The sequence below is a fragment of the Dicentrarchus labrax genome, unplaced genomic scaffold, assembly GCF_905237075.1.
Source record: "Dicentrarchus labrax unplaced genomic scaffold, dlabrax2021, whole genome shotgun sequence".
Taxonomy (NCBI): Eukaryota; Metazoa; Chordata; class Actinopteri; family Moronidae; genus Dicentrarchus; species Dicentrarchus labrax.
In genome coordinates, this window is record NW_026136704.1 from 22,111,324 (window position 1) to 22,124,483 (window position 13,160).

Here is a 13,160-nt window from a genome sequence, read left to right on the forward strand (position 1 = left end):
TAAGGTTCTGCTTGAGATGCGTTATTTCATATCTACTGTATTGTGTACAGGTTGTCTATTCAAAGAAATAGCATATTTTTGGAAAATACACTTATTTGCTTTTTTGCTGAGAGTTTGATGAGAAAATTGATACCACTCAGCTGATTAGCTTAGCTTAGCATTAAGACATGGGGGACAGTTAGACTGCATTGACTCTAAAAGATTCCACCTACCAGCACTTCTAAAGCTCACTCATTATTATCTTATATCTTGTTTGTTTAATCTGTAGAAAAACATAAATACAAAAATTACATTTTGGGGTTTTATGGGGAGTTATGTAGGACTATTTTGGCTGGGCATGGTGACTTCTTGTCATCCCCTTGAGGTTGTCAGCAACTAGTGGAGACACCAAGAAGTCTCTGCACCAGATCTGGGACATCACCCCCAAAATTCCAACAATTTCTATAACCAAAATGTAATTTAAACCAATAAGCAGGAAAACCGTAAATATCATGAACCACCACATAAATAAAATATGAGAAAATAAAGGGTGGTAGTAGCTCGGTGTGTAGGGACTTGGCTTGGGAACCGGAGGGTCACAGACCACAATATGGAGTGTGGACTGGTAGCTGAAGAGGTGCCAGTTTCACCTTCTTTGCACGACCGAGGTGCCCTTGAGCAAGGCAACCTAAAACCAAGAAACTACTCATGGGCGCCGCTAACGTGGCGAGCCCATCACTCCACTCTCTCTCTCCGGGTTTGCATGTCCACAAGTGCATGAAGTGTGTATTTCAGCCTGTGTGTGTAAGAATTAAAAAACAAAAAGAGTGAAAAAAAGGATTAATAAAGTATATATCTTGATCTATCGCATCTATAAATAGTAAATCCTTCAAATAATGTTAAGAAGGAATTTCAGTGATGTCTTGCCCTAACAGGTGCATCCTGCAACTGTATGGATTAAGTATTACTAGTATTCTTATGTAGGCCTATTAACCTACTTAAACAGGTAATTTGCCATGTACATTATATAGCTAAAGAGGCTACTTTTAAAAGGATGTCCGATATATGCTCAATGTGCTCTGAGCACAATAAATAAGAAATCACCAACTTGGGGAAATGTGTAACTTTTGATTGCAGGTCTCATAGTCTTGCCATAATAAACCATGATTATTCATGTTCTTTTTAATAATTTGTCTGCAATCTCAGTCACAACACTTTTTATCCTGTTAAAAAGTTCAGTTAAAAGTAGAGTTATTGCCCATGAAATCACCTCTTTTGTTAAATATATCTGTAATTCTGTCATCTGATTAGTGCTAATTTGCAGTGACTTTAAATAATTCCTCATATTCAATTAGCATAATTATCTTAGCAAACACTGGTCCAACATTTGATATATTTTTAATGTTTTCATTGCACTCAGGGGCACCAAATCAATACTGTTATTCATTAAAATCCTATTTGAGATATCTCTACGCTTGATGCATCAATTTGTCCTACCCATTGAAGCTTCTAATTAGGAGCAAAGATTTTAATTGAGATAGAGATATGTGACTCATTTCTTTGAGGAACACGTGCTGATGTGCTGATACAATCTGAATGTGACTTCATGTTGATGCAGTTTTTTAAGAAGCAAGTTCAGTCAGTGGGGTGAGGAATACCTTGCAATGCTGAGGCAGTTCATTCAGCTGAAATGGCATGTACACACATTGCAGAAGAGACAAGGTTAATGTCAGACTTTTTGCTTTCAAAATGATGAAATATCCTAAATTTAAGCCCTTGAGTGGTTTACTGATGCAGCTGTGTTATGTGGCTGATTAGACCTCAGATGCACACAGTCCTGAAAAATAAATAATTGAAAACACCTGTGCAGGGGCTTTTTAGCTTGATGTCTTTTCACAGAAACCAGTCACAGATACTTTCTCCAAAGCAAAAATAAAATCCATCCTGCTTGTAGAAAGCTGTGATGCACAGTATGGCCACCAGATAGCACCATCTCTTTGTCAATTGGGGCTCATAGCTCAGCAGTGACGGCACAATACAGAACACTACCTGTTCCATCACTGGAGCTTTGTATATATTCTAAAAGTATTTGAATAGGTATTATTGTTCCTGATGCTTTGTCTGATCCAATGAAATTATAGCGACAGAGAAAATGAAATGGACAGATGGATGTTGGAAATTAACCTCTGAAACTTAGATGCAGTGAGCTATCAAAGGGGGCTGCCAACACGCTGCTTGAGTTGTGTGGAAATGTTGACCAAGCCAGCATTGACAGGAAGCTGCAGACCGTTATCCCCAATGCATAGTTACCTTACTCATCAATTTCTACATCAGATTATGTGCCTGAAAAAAATCATTAGATTACCTTGAATTACAGAAAATAGTTTTTGAGTTTTGGCCCAGAGTTTAATTTTCACATTCAATCTCACTCTTTCCTCTCTACTTCGTCTCTATCTCAGCTTCCTTTGCCATGCATCTTTCCCTCTCAGCTTTCGTCCATCCTTTCTTTCTCAGTTCTCTCTTTCCTCTCCCTCCATCTCTCTGTCCACAGGCGTTAGCAGCAGACTGTGTCGTGTGGAGACTTAATGAACCAGTGCTGATCCAATAATGGCAGCTTCTGTCGCCCGCCTCACAAACTATGATGTACGACCTCATGTCTGCAATGCGTCATGAATCTCACTTACCACTGGCTTCCCTTAACATGCCTAGCTTTTCAATTGGGCTCTTCTTAAAACAACAAAGAAGCCTGAATAATGTGTAAGTGTGCGGGTGACTGTGGGTGTGTGAGATTATAAAAAAGATTGCCACCCCCCCAGCCAAGTTGAGGCAGGAGAAGGAAACAGAAGAGTTGCACTGTGGGCATTCATTATTATTCATTATCCATTAAGTGTCCATTGATACACAATAAATGTCATTTAATGAATTACCTCTCAGGGGAGGAAAATACAGAGAAATATAATCAAAATGTTAACACTTGCATTATAGATTCGGACAAAACAACAATGTGGGATTGACTGTTCAGTCGAGGGGTTAAATAAAAACTGACCCCACTAATGCTTGAGTAATGCTCTGATCTCATTATGGAGGAAATAATGCGAAAAGAGGAGGAAGGAGAGGAAGAGAGTGTGAAGCCAAGCGAAAGAAAGAAACGAGGAAAAAACAGCAAGGGATGTCGAGATGAAGAATGAAGAGAAGGCGATGGAGGCAGATGTGAGTCTTTAAAGTGGTACGGGAGTGAAGTGCGAGTGCATAAAGAAATAATAATGACATGTTTCCTTGGAGATCAGAGATGAGCAACAGATCAGAGACAACGGGCATCATAAGGGGTTTTATGTGCAAACAAGAAGAGAAGGACAGGTAATTCAAGGGTTGATACATGATGATCAAAAAGATAGACAGCTAGATTATCACCTTTATCACTCTCTGACACATTTACTTCAAAGTCATCATTTCATTATTTTTATGCACCCCCCACCCCCCACCTTGACTTAAACCCTGTTGCTCTCTCTCCCCCTCTCTCCCTCACTATGCTGAGTCACCACTTGACTTTCACTGAGTGCTGCTTGGAGCACAGCTCAAACATCCAATTTTCTCTAGGGTGTATGTGGGCGTGTGTGGGAGTGTGTGTGTGTGTTTGTGTGTGTATGTGCATCCAGGTGAATGCGATTAAGTGTGTTTGTGTGTGTGTGCGTGTTTATGGTAAGTGTCTGTGAATGTTTTCCTCTGCTGATGGAAAAAGAGAGTGGGAGCATAGCAGCAGGTTAGTTTAATCACGTCTCCTCCTGGAAGACGAGCAGTTATCGATCAGGCTGGTTTTCAGTCCTTTTCAGAATTTAACACCGACCGTCTGCTGCCCCGCCAATAACAGCCCATGATTCGGTTGTGTTTTGATGGAGTCATGTAACTGAATCCCCTATAAAAACACTTGGCTTGTGTCTGTTCCTTTTAGGCTTGGCTACTATTTTTTAGCTTCCTTGTACCATATAGCAGCACCTACTTTTGTCTTTGGAAGTTGGAAGCAACTCTCCACTGTTCTGTAAACTTCACACTTACCAGAGTTGCAGTACAGAGGGAAAAACCCATTTGACGTTTGACATTTCCATCATGATCAAAAGAACTGGTACAAAATAATTTTATGGGGTGGCTGTGGCACAGGAGGCAGAGCGGGTCGTCCACTAATCAGAAGCTAGTTCAATCCCCGCCGCCTCCCGCTGCATGTCACAATGTTCTTGAGCAAGATACTGACCCTAAATTGCTCCTGATGCTGTCCATCAGTGTATGATGAGTTAGTTTCTATCTGTGATGGCCTATGCCTTTGCACAGTCCATTTATCATTGAATTCTAGCCTAGCGTAAGCAGCACTATGTTCTTGTTTGTAAAAGACTTTAAAGTTACAGACAACTTGGCATGTCTGTCCTGTTTTGTAGTCTAAATGGGAATATAGGCGGCACATAGTTGAAGTACAACCTTCAAACTACAATCTAAACAGTACGTGTAATTTTTAGGCGTCTGGTGTAGCCTTAAGCCTCTACCACTTCAGTGACAGAATTTGCAGTTTACTGAATATTTTAGCGATTAGATAGCGGGAGAAGAACAAGTTAGGGGGTACATAACAACTGGCAGGGCATTTTGCTGACAGAATATGGGTCATACAAAGAGGGTACTGAGGGCACAGCTGTAACCAGCGATGAACAGTGGCTATTCACATGGTGACAGGATGTCCCTCGGCGTTACGTGTAGCACACAAAGACGGGAATAAAAGAAAGAGAGAGGAGGTCAGGGAAGGCACGATGTAGGTCCTATTAACATACCGTGCGATATCTTTCATTGTTAATTAGCCAGTCATTTGTCTTTACAGGACTGCGGCGCTATATGAGGAGGGATGAAGCAGCAGTGGGGGAACTTGACAGAGAATGAGAGCTGTACAGAGAGAGACAAAGCCTAAAGAAAGATCCCACTGTGACACCAGAGCCCACAGGAAGAAAGGGGGAAAAATCTGTTGTAACAGCTGTGGTGGAGGCTAAACTTCATCTTTGTGACAGGACTCTGTGGACAGCTAGGAGGATGAAGTGGAGTAACATGAGTGAGGAGCCAAAGTGGATTCAAATCAACTCTGTCACTGCATCACCCTCCAGCTTGTGAAGGTGGGGAGGGGAGGTGGGGATAACCCTTTCAGTCCAAAGACAGGCTATTTGAGGCTTTAATATAAATCTACACTTCGGGGGAGTGTAAATCAGAATGTATAGGGTGTGTATGTGTAATACCTTTGATCCATCCCTCTCATTAATGAGTTTCATCAACACCTCCCTCTCTATTTTTCTGCCGCACGCTTCCTTATCTCTTCCATCTCTGCCACCCATGTTTAGCTCGTAAAGCAGTCTGTTCACTGAGGCTATCACCAAACTATCGGGCGGCAGTTGGCTCCTAAATCACCGGTGGTGTAATTAATTCACAGAGATTTAGGAAGACTGAGAGCGGCCTTCTGCTGAGACAGGCAGTTTGCTGTATAGAACTAATATGCAGCTCTCCTCCACCATCCCATCTCTAATGCTGGTATTATGTGCTGCATTACAATAGTTAAGAGTAATTCATTATTTCACCGGTGGTTCTGTAGCTGCCACGTCCCTGAAAAAGACAGATTTAAAAGAGATCAGCTTCATCAATGGTCACTGTGCTTCTTTACAAGGCTTTCTTAAAGATATGGTTCGACATATACACTTATTAGTTTTCCTGTAGAGAGTTTGTTGAGCTGGTTAGCTTAGCATAAAGACTGGAAACCGTAAGAAACAACTAAGGCCCAAAGATAAAAATGTTGTTTTTTACTACAGATTAAACAAACAACATATATCGTGTTAATTACTGAGGTGGAGGCCACTGCTATTTGCTGCTGCTGTCTGAGTTGATAATGGTTCAACCTTTCAGCTTGTTGTTCACCGTCCAACCATGAAACAGAAACTACAATGAGGGAAGTGATACAGGAGCTAATTTGACTAGTTGGCCATCTAGTGAATGCATTATACGCTTCTTCACCAACAGTTAACAACTATATCAATGAAGGGAAACAGTCCTAGACCAATATCAGCAATGTTTCAATATGACTAGTCAGCACCAATTAACAGTGATGATAACTTTCTATATTAATCAAGTCATATTGCTAACCATTTCCTCTACTTTAAGCTTCTTCAATTACTTACAGTACAGTATAGTAGGTGGATAACATCAACATGTAGCTAATTCTACAGGTTGTAACTAGAATCGGATGTGTCCAGTAGCTGTGGCAGAGCTGCAGGGGCAACTGTTGATAGTTGTTGTTGAACTGAAAGCTCCTTTATACTGATCGGAAACATATGAGAGTGGTATCGACCTTCACATCAAGAAAGAAAACAAATAAGCGTATTTCCTAAAATGTCTAAATATTCCTTTAACAGATGTTTTCACCTCTCCAGCCCTGCATGCCACATTTTATTTCACATGCTTCTCGGTCTGCAGGTATTACTTCATTCTTAAATTTTAACTAGGCTATTCGGTTTCAAACAGGAAGCAGGAAATGTTTCTGCCATTTATACAAAAGATAGCGATCGCACTGCAGAAGATAAACTTTGCCACAGGCTCCTGCCTAGATTTTTCTCCTCTTTTTCTTCCTAGCCCACGGAGCACCATTTTTCTTTTTGAAATTAGGTCTTATGAAGTTGGAGCTACCATTAAACACTTGAAATGTGTTTAAAAACCTGCTAGAGGTAAAAGTGCTGTAAAGAAAAACAGTGTTTTATTTAGGGCCAGTCTTAATTTCTCTGCTTTTTCCTTCTCCTGTGTGCCCAACCCACCACAGTGCTGCTCAATGTGACCTTCAGCATGAGTGTATTCATGTAGGCAGCCAAACCTGAGGCAGGCAGTTTCTCAGGAACCAGTGTGTGAATAATTCTCAAAAGCACAGTGACTCAGACAGACACTTTATCACACAAGAACAAACAGCTGCTCAGGATGCTCTATTTTTTTCTGAGCCACTGTTGGATTGAGGTAGCACAAGATCCTGTTTTCAAATTCATCATATTCAGGCTAATCGGTATTTGCCAACCTAATATTAATTAGCCAACAATAACAGGCCAGTGGATGAAACTGGAAAAGCAGAAGCGTCTGAAGTTGTTCTGACTTGTTTTAATCCTCTCTGTCACCTTATTAGGCTTGGAAAATGGTGCTCGCCAGACCGTACAGCTATCTAGTATGAAGTTAAAAAAGTCTGTTCTTTGGTTTAATGCGTCTGAGAAAGTAGGAGGGGGTACAAACTGAAGTATGTGGGAAGGAGGAGGAAACAAAACCTTTAATATCCTAAAATTTAAGGGAGCGAGTTCTGTAGCTCAATATTATTAGCAGTGGCAGCATATGGTTAAAGTTGCTTAAGAACAGGAAAGTAATTACTAAAGCAAGTTTTAGGCTAAAATCTGTTCTTGTATAGAGAGCCAAAGCTATGACTTCACCCCCAAGGCTAGCTGCTGTTCCACTAGCCTCTGTAATTCAGTGCAGTATCTTAATGAACATTTCTTTCATCTGTTTGGGGGAAAAAAAATAAATACCTGCTCCTGGGATTTACTATCCATATTAAGATACATTTGTATCTAACGTAGGACTTGTTGCCACAAGTTTAATGCTGTTCTAACAAAATTAAATGAGAAATAATACGTTAGCACACAAAACACAGCTCACATGGAAATTTACCAGCATGGCAGTACAGCTATGGATCATGTAACAACACTGACTTCTAATGCCATGAAATATCTGCCGACTTAAAACTTCTACACTCTTTAGTCAGACATGAATGTCTGAATTACGTTTCATCCACTCAATTTGCTGTTGAAGTATTTGAGTCTGGACCAAAATGGTGGACCAACCGACAGTAAGGTTGTGATCCAAGGCTGGATTTTTACTCATTTGCATTGTCAATGTGAATTTGAGCGAGGTTTTATCACTTCTGAAACTGCACTTGAAAGTTCCTGTTTTGCGTTGCAAGTCAAGAATGAGATATGGCTGAAAGTTCATCCTCGACATGAAATTATTTTCTTCACTGCTACTCAGTTTGAACCTGGCTTTTAGCCTGCTTCTCTTCATCTCCAATTAAATGCCTCAGAACTCCCGTGGTGGACCGCTGCCTTCCTGTCCTTTTCTTTGCCTCCAATAACAAGAAAGGATGAATTGTTTCATTCTTGGCGCTCCCCTTCTCTCCCAGATGTAACACACTGTTCCTTTCTCGTTTCATATCTGTCAGTTTTCCCTCTGTTTTGAGCTCTATATTGAGAATCTCCTTCCCTCGTTGGCTCTCTCTCTCTCTTTTATTCACTTACCCTTTGGTCCCTCTGTCTGTCACTAATGCTTCCCGTTGTCACATCTCTCTTCTCTCTATGTGCTGTCCCTTCATCTGCCTTTCAAGTCTTCCTCCCTCCTGTGCTTCATCCATCTCTCTCCCTCTCCTGTCATGGTACAGAATATTGATAAGCAGCAGTCTGAGGAGAGACCCTTAACTGCAACTCCTGAAAAACATCCATATCTAATGTTTTCCTTTTATTTATCAGGCATCCACTCAAGGCTTGTTTGAATTGGCAAGCTGCCTTGTGTGGCTTCTTATGAGCATGTCGTATTACAATTAATACGTAATCAGTTTTTGTGTGTACGACCACAAACATTATCTGTTTCTTTTTCTTTTTGTGTCATAGCGGTGGTGTGCAATAAAAAACAATTAAGTGCATTCAAATACAACAACATGTGAGTGAGTCAAAGCTTTAGAATGTGGTTAATCTGCTGTGTGCATTTCTTGAGCAAGTGTTAAGACGTACTAGATTGGTATGCATGCACAAATGCAAGTGTGTGACAGAGAGAGACACAAGGAAAATAAGTGAGTAAACTTGTTACATCATGCCATTTGCCCGCTCATATTTCCTTTTTTTCTTTCTTTCAGTCTCCCTCTCGTTTTTTTCTGTATCACATGGTTGCCAAATGTGCACTAACACTCCTTTGCATGTTTAGACACGCTAGTTTACACACCATACAGCAGATCCCTACAGTAGAAATGATTTACTGCTCACATTGTGTGCTTTGTCTTAAATACACCAAACATACATTATTTTTCGCCTCGTCACACTGCTCATAAAATGCGCAACCTTATGCGCTTTCCACTCTGAATGTTAAGCAATTTTACGGTGGCTTGGTCGCCTAATGGGAAAAGTTTGACAAAGTCATTTTCTCCTCTCATTTCTTCTTTCCTTCCATTTGTCAGAGCCGTCTTTCATCATCGGGCTTCATTCCATTAAGGATTTAGTGAGTCAGAGCCATTCTGATTATGGTTCACAGACAGAACTATAATATTAATGCTATAAGGTACTATTCATTCAGTTGGCGTCATTCATTCACTCATTTATCATCTTTCACACAAAATAGGATATTTCACAGAGGCACTCACACACTCATGCAAAATGTCCGCACAGAAATACAAACACGATTACAGCTCCTCTCCACTTAGCGCTACTGCAGGCACATACAGTTATGTTGGGGAAAAATGGAAGTCACCCAGGAAGTATTTCATAAAACCTTATTTACTGTAGTTCTGTAGGGACACTGGCAGAGTATAGATCGATATGGGGCTCTCTTGGAAGCACAGTAATGTACATCCTGTATGTCTCACCAAGGTCCAAAAGTCTCTGTGAATCAGTATTAGCTCCACTATATGGCCACACAAAGAGCTTTACGCTAATGTGCACCATTAGCCCCTGTACTCTTTCACATCCTACTTTGCTATAAGCGTCTCAGCATCCTTGCTTTCATTATTAAGTAACAGAGAACCCTCTCCATTAGGCAATCTTTCTACCCTGCAATCCTCTCCAGCCATCCCTCTGCATTCCTCACATCTGACATTTAAAACCACTCCACTTTGGAATATTTCGTCACTTAACTGGACTCCTCTAATAAATCAGGTTAAGTACATCGTTTCAGTCTGTTTTTACAGCTTCACCGTTGCAAATTCAATTTTAAAATGTGCTTGTTTTGTCATCTAAGCTGAAACTGTTGTTCCTCAGGGTGAACGGATTGAAAAACTGAAATGTGGATTAAAGGTCCAGTGTTAAACATTCAAGAGGATCAATTGGCAGAAATTAGTGCTGTCAAACGATTAAAATATTCAATCGCGATTAATCGCATTAATGTCATAGTTAACTCACAATTAATCGCACATTTTAACTATTCTAAATGTCCCTTGATTTCTTTTTGTACCATTATTTTATTCTCATTTTAATGCTCTTATCAACATGGAAAAGTGTGCTTTGTGCAAATGTTGTTTTTATTGAAAAATCATCCATTGTCGCCTGGCTTTGACGAGGGGGCGGAGAATTCGCATCAGCTGTGTGCTTGGCCATCAAGTGGTATTTCAGACTGGACGTGCTGCGATGATAGATGCGACAAAACACACAGATCACTTTGGTCTTGTCAATGGAACCATTTAGCAACTTTTTAAAAGTAAACTTTCCATTCAGAATATTATTGGCATCCATTTCGGCGTCTCGCCCTCGCCATCCACTCAAAACGTAACGTCTACTACTCCGGTCTAGCTAGATCCGGTGTGGTGTTGTAGTTTTTCTAATGTTACTAGTTGTTGCAACAGCATGTGAAAAAAACCACAAAGTGTGCTAGGCCAAAAAGAACTTTAATCTTGCGATAAAAAAATTGACGCCATTAAAATGGGTTTGCGTTAACGCCATTCAATTCAAATTGCTGTTGCAGAAACTGTCTCTTCTCTCTGCCAATGTTTTGGTGTATTTTAGAATCTTGTTGTTATGTATTAGTCTCATTAAGTTATTGTTTTGGATTGATCTTGGTTATTTATATGGTTCTTGAAAGCTCTTGTGTTGTTGTGCTATTCAGCTATTTTTTATTTTCCAACTTACCTACACACATACAATCATATTGTTCCATTGCCCCCACACCAAAAAGAAAAGAGATTAATGTAAATGTTGTATGGCGTTATGTGTAATATCTTACATATCTTACGTATAATAATCTTTCTGTAATATCTATTTATTGAAGGAAGTTAGAAGCGGGCAACCAAGATGAAAAAATTACCTTGCTCATCCATACAGTAATTTCTCTCTTAATGGCAGTCTAAGCATCCATTTAACACCACACTTGTTATTTTGGTCTTTGACTTTTACTGTCTCCTCACATGTGTCAAATTATATTTCACCAATGCCATTTGCACCTTAACTAAATTTTCTCCAGCAACCCGCTCCATTAGAGCATTCACTTCCTTAATTGCCACTAGACTTACTCTCATCTCCCGGAAGCAACAAACCCCATCTGCCCTTACACCATGGATTAAATACACTACTACTACTATAAGTTTCGAAACAAGAAATATTAAACAATATTAGCTAGATTGCAAGAATTTAAGATTATCTGGACATCGTTTCTTCTCATCTCCTTTTTCCTTTTTTTCTTTTACCTCGATATAAACTCGAGTTACAGGCTCCTTTTGCTGCCATCGTAAAGAGGTGCATTTGTATAGATATTCTCAACCCTTTTCATTGATCAGAGGTTGGTACATGTTTTCTTTTACACATTCTGTATATTTTGTTTCATATGTAACTGTGTAATAAACAATATTGAAACCAATAAAAAATGCTAAGAGAAACATTGTGGGCACTGTTATTGAGCATTTGTGTTCACTCAGGAATTGGACTCACTGTGTGCTGAGGTCCACAAGGATCTCATTTGGCTTTCTCAATCAAGAAGAATGATGTAGGAAAATAAACAAGTGAAGAAAAAAATTGCATTGAACTTTTTTAGTGAGGAGTCTGACAAAAAGCTGATTCACTGTATCACAGTTTACAGACTAATTATTCTTTTTTCTTCTAATGAGGTGTTTGTGACTTATAGCTGCCTGTGAATAAACGGGGTATGGCAAATCACTTAACTGGGATTAGTATCGTAGTACAGAATGTTTTGATCAGATTAATTTATGTCATCAGTTTGAGGTTTATAAAAACTGCTGAATATCTAGGCAGAAAAAATAAACATTTTAAAGGTTGTGAACATCACCACCTTACACCAATGCTTTAGTACTCAAGTCTGGTCTCAGACTCAGGTACTAAAGCACCAGTGTGACTCAAGATGTTTGTTTCCATTGTTGTAGGCTCGTTGGTATTTATTTATTTTTTTTCTGAAGTAACTTCCTCCTTCAGAACCAAACCATTGATGAAGCGTACTTACAGGTATTGGTTTAATTCATAATCCATCTTGTATTGACACTGATGTTAAAAAAATCACTATATTCTGTCTCTCTCATTTTGGACTCGATCTTGACTTGGACTCAGACCTCTTTGGACTTGATCTTGACTAGACCTGGTCTGGTCTCCACCAACTTTTGCCAAAACTTTTGACTCGTCATTCAGTCATCTCCAACTTGAACTTATTTTTGTTTCTTTTCTGGAGTCAGATTGTATTCACATCACGGTTTCCTTGCCAAAGTGCACAAATATCAGCCGTACTTTGGCTCACTGTAAATGGCCTGGCAGAAGGCCCAGGAACTACATTACTGTGGTATTTAGACAGAACAGACACACTGACCTTCTCTCTGCTTGACAGAAAGGTTCTGTGACATTCAGCTGCATTGATCAGGTTATAGAAAAGTTAGCTACTCAATGTGAACCAGGTAAAGTAAATGATACCTTGCCTTTTGGTTGAAATAGACAGAGAGTCGATATGAGAAATGCAGATAGAGTGATAGGAATGTAGGAAGAAGGAAGATTTAAAAAAATAAGGGAAGGTGGAGCATAGGCTACATGTGGGGTTGGTCATAAGGTTTAGCCTGTTGATCACAGTTGCAGTCAGAGGAGCCCTAGGGAGCAGCTGACCTTTTGTGTGCATATAGCTTGTGTGTGTGTGCGTGTGTGTGGGGGAACACATTCGAGCTGAAGAGACTAAAGAGTCTACTTGACTTAACTGACCTTTCTTTTAAGGTCCATCCAGTGTGAATGCTATTTTTCTATCACAATCACATCAGGAGAGCAGGCATGTATGGTACTTTAGATGAGTTACAAATGTCATCAAAATGTTTCAAGGTTACTGGAATGACGTTTTTACAAGTAACATTACAGTCTGTCCAGAAATCTGTCCAGTTGATGAACTGATTTTGGCAATTTAGG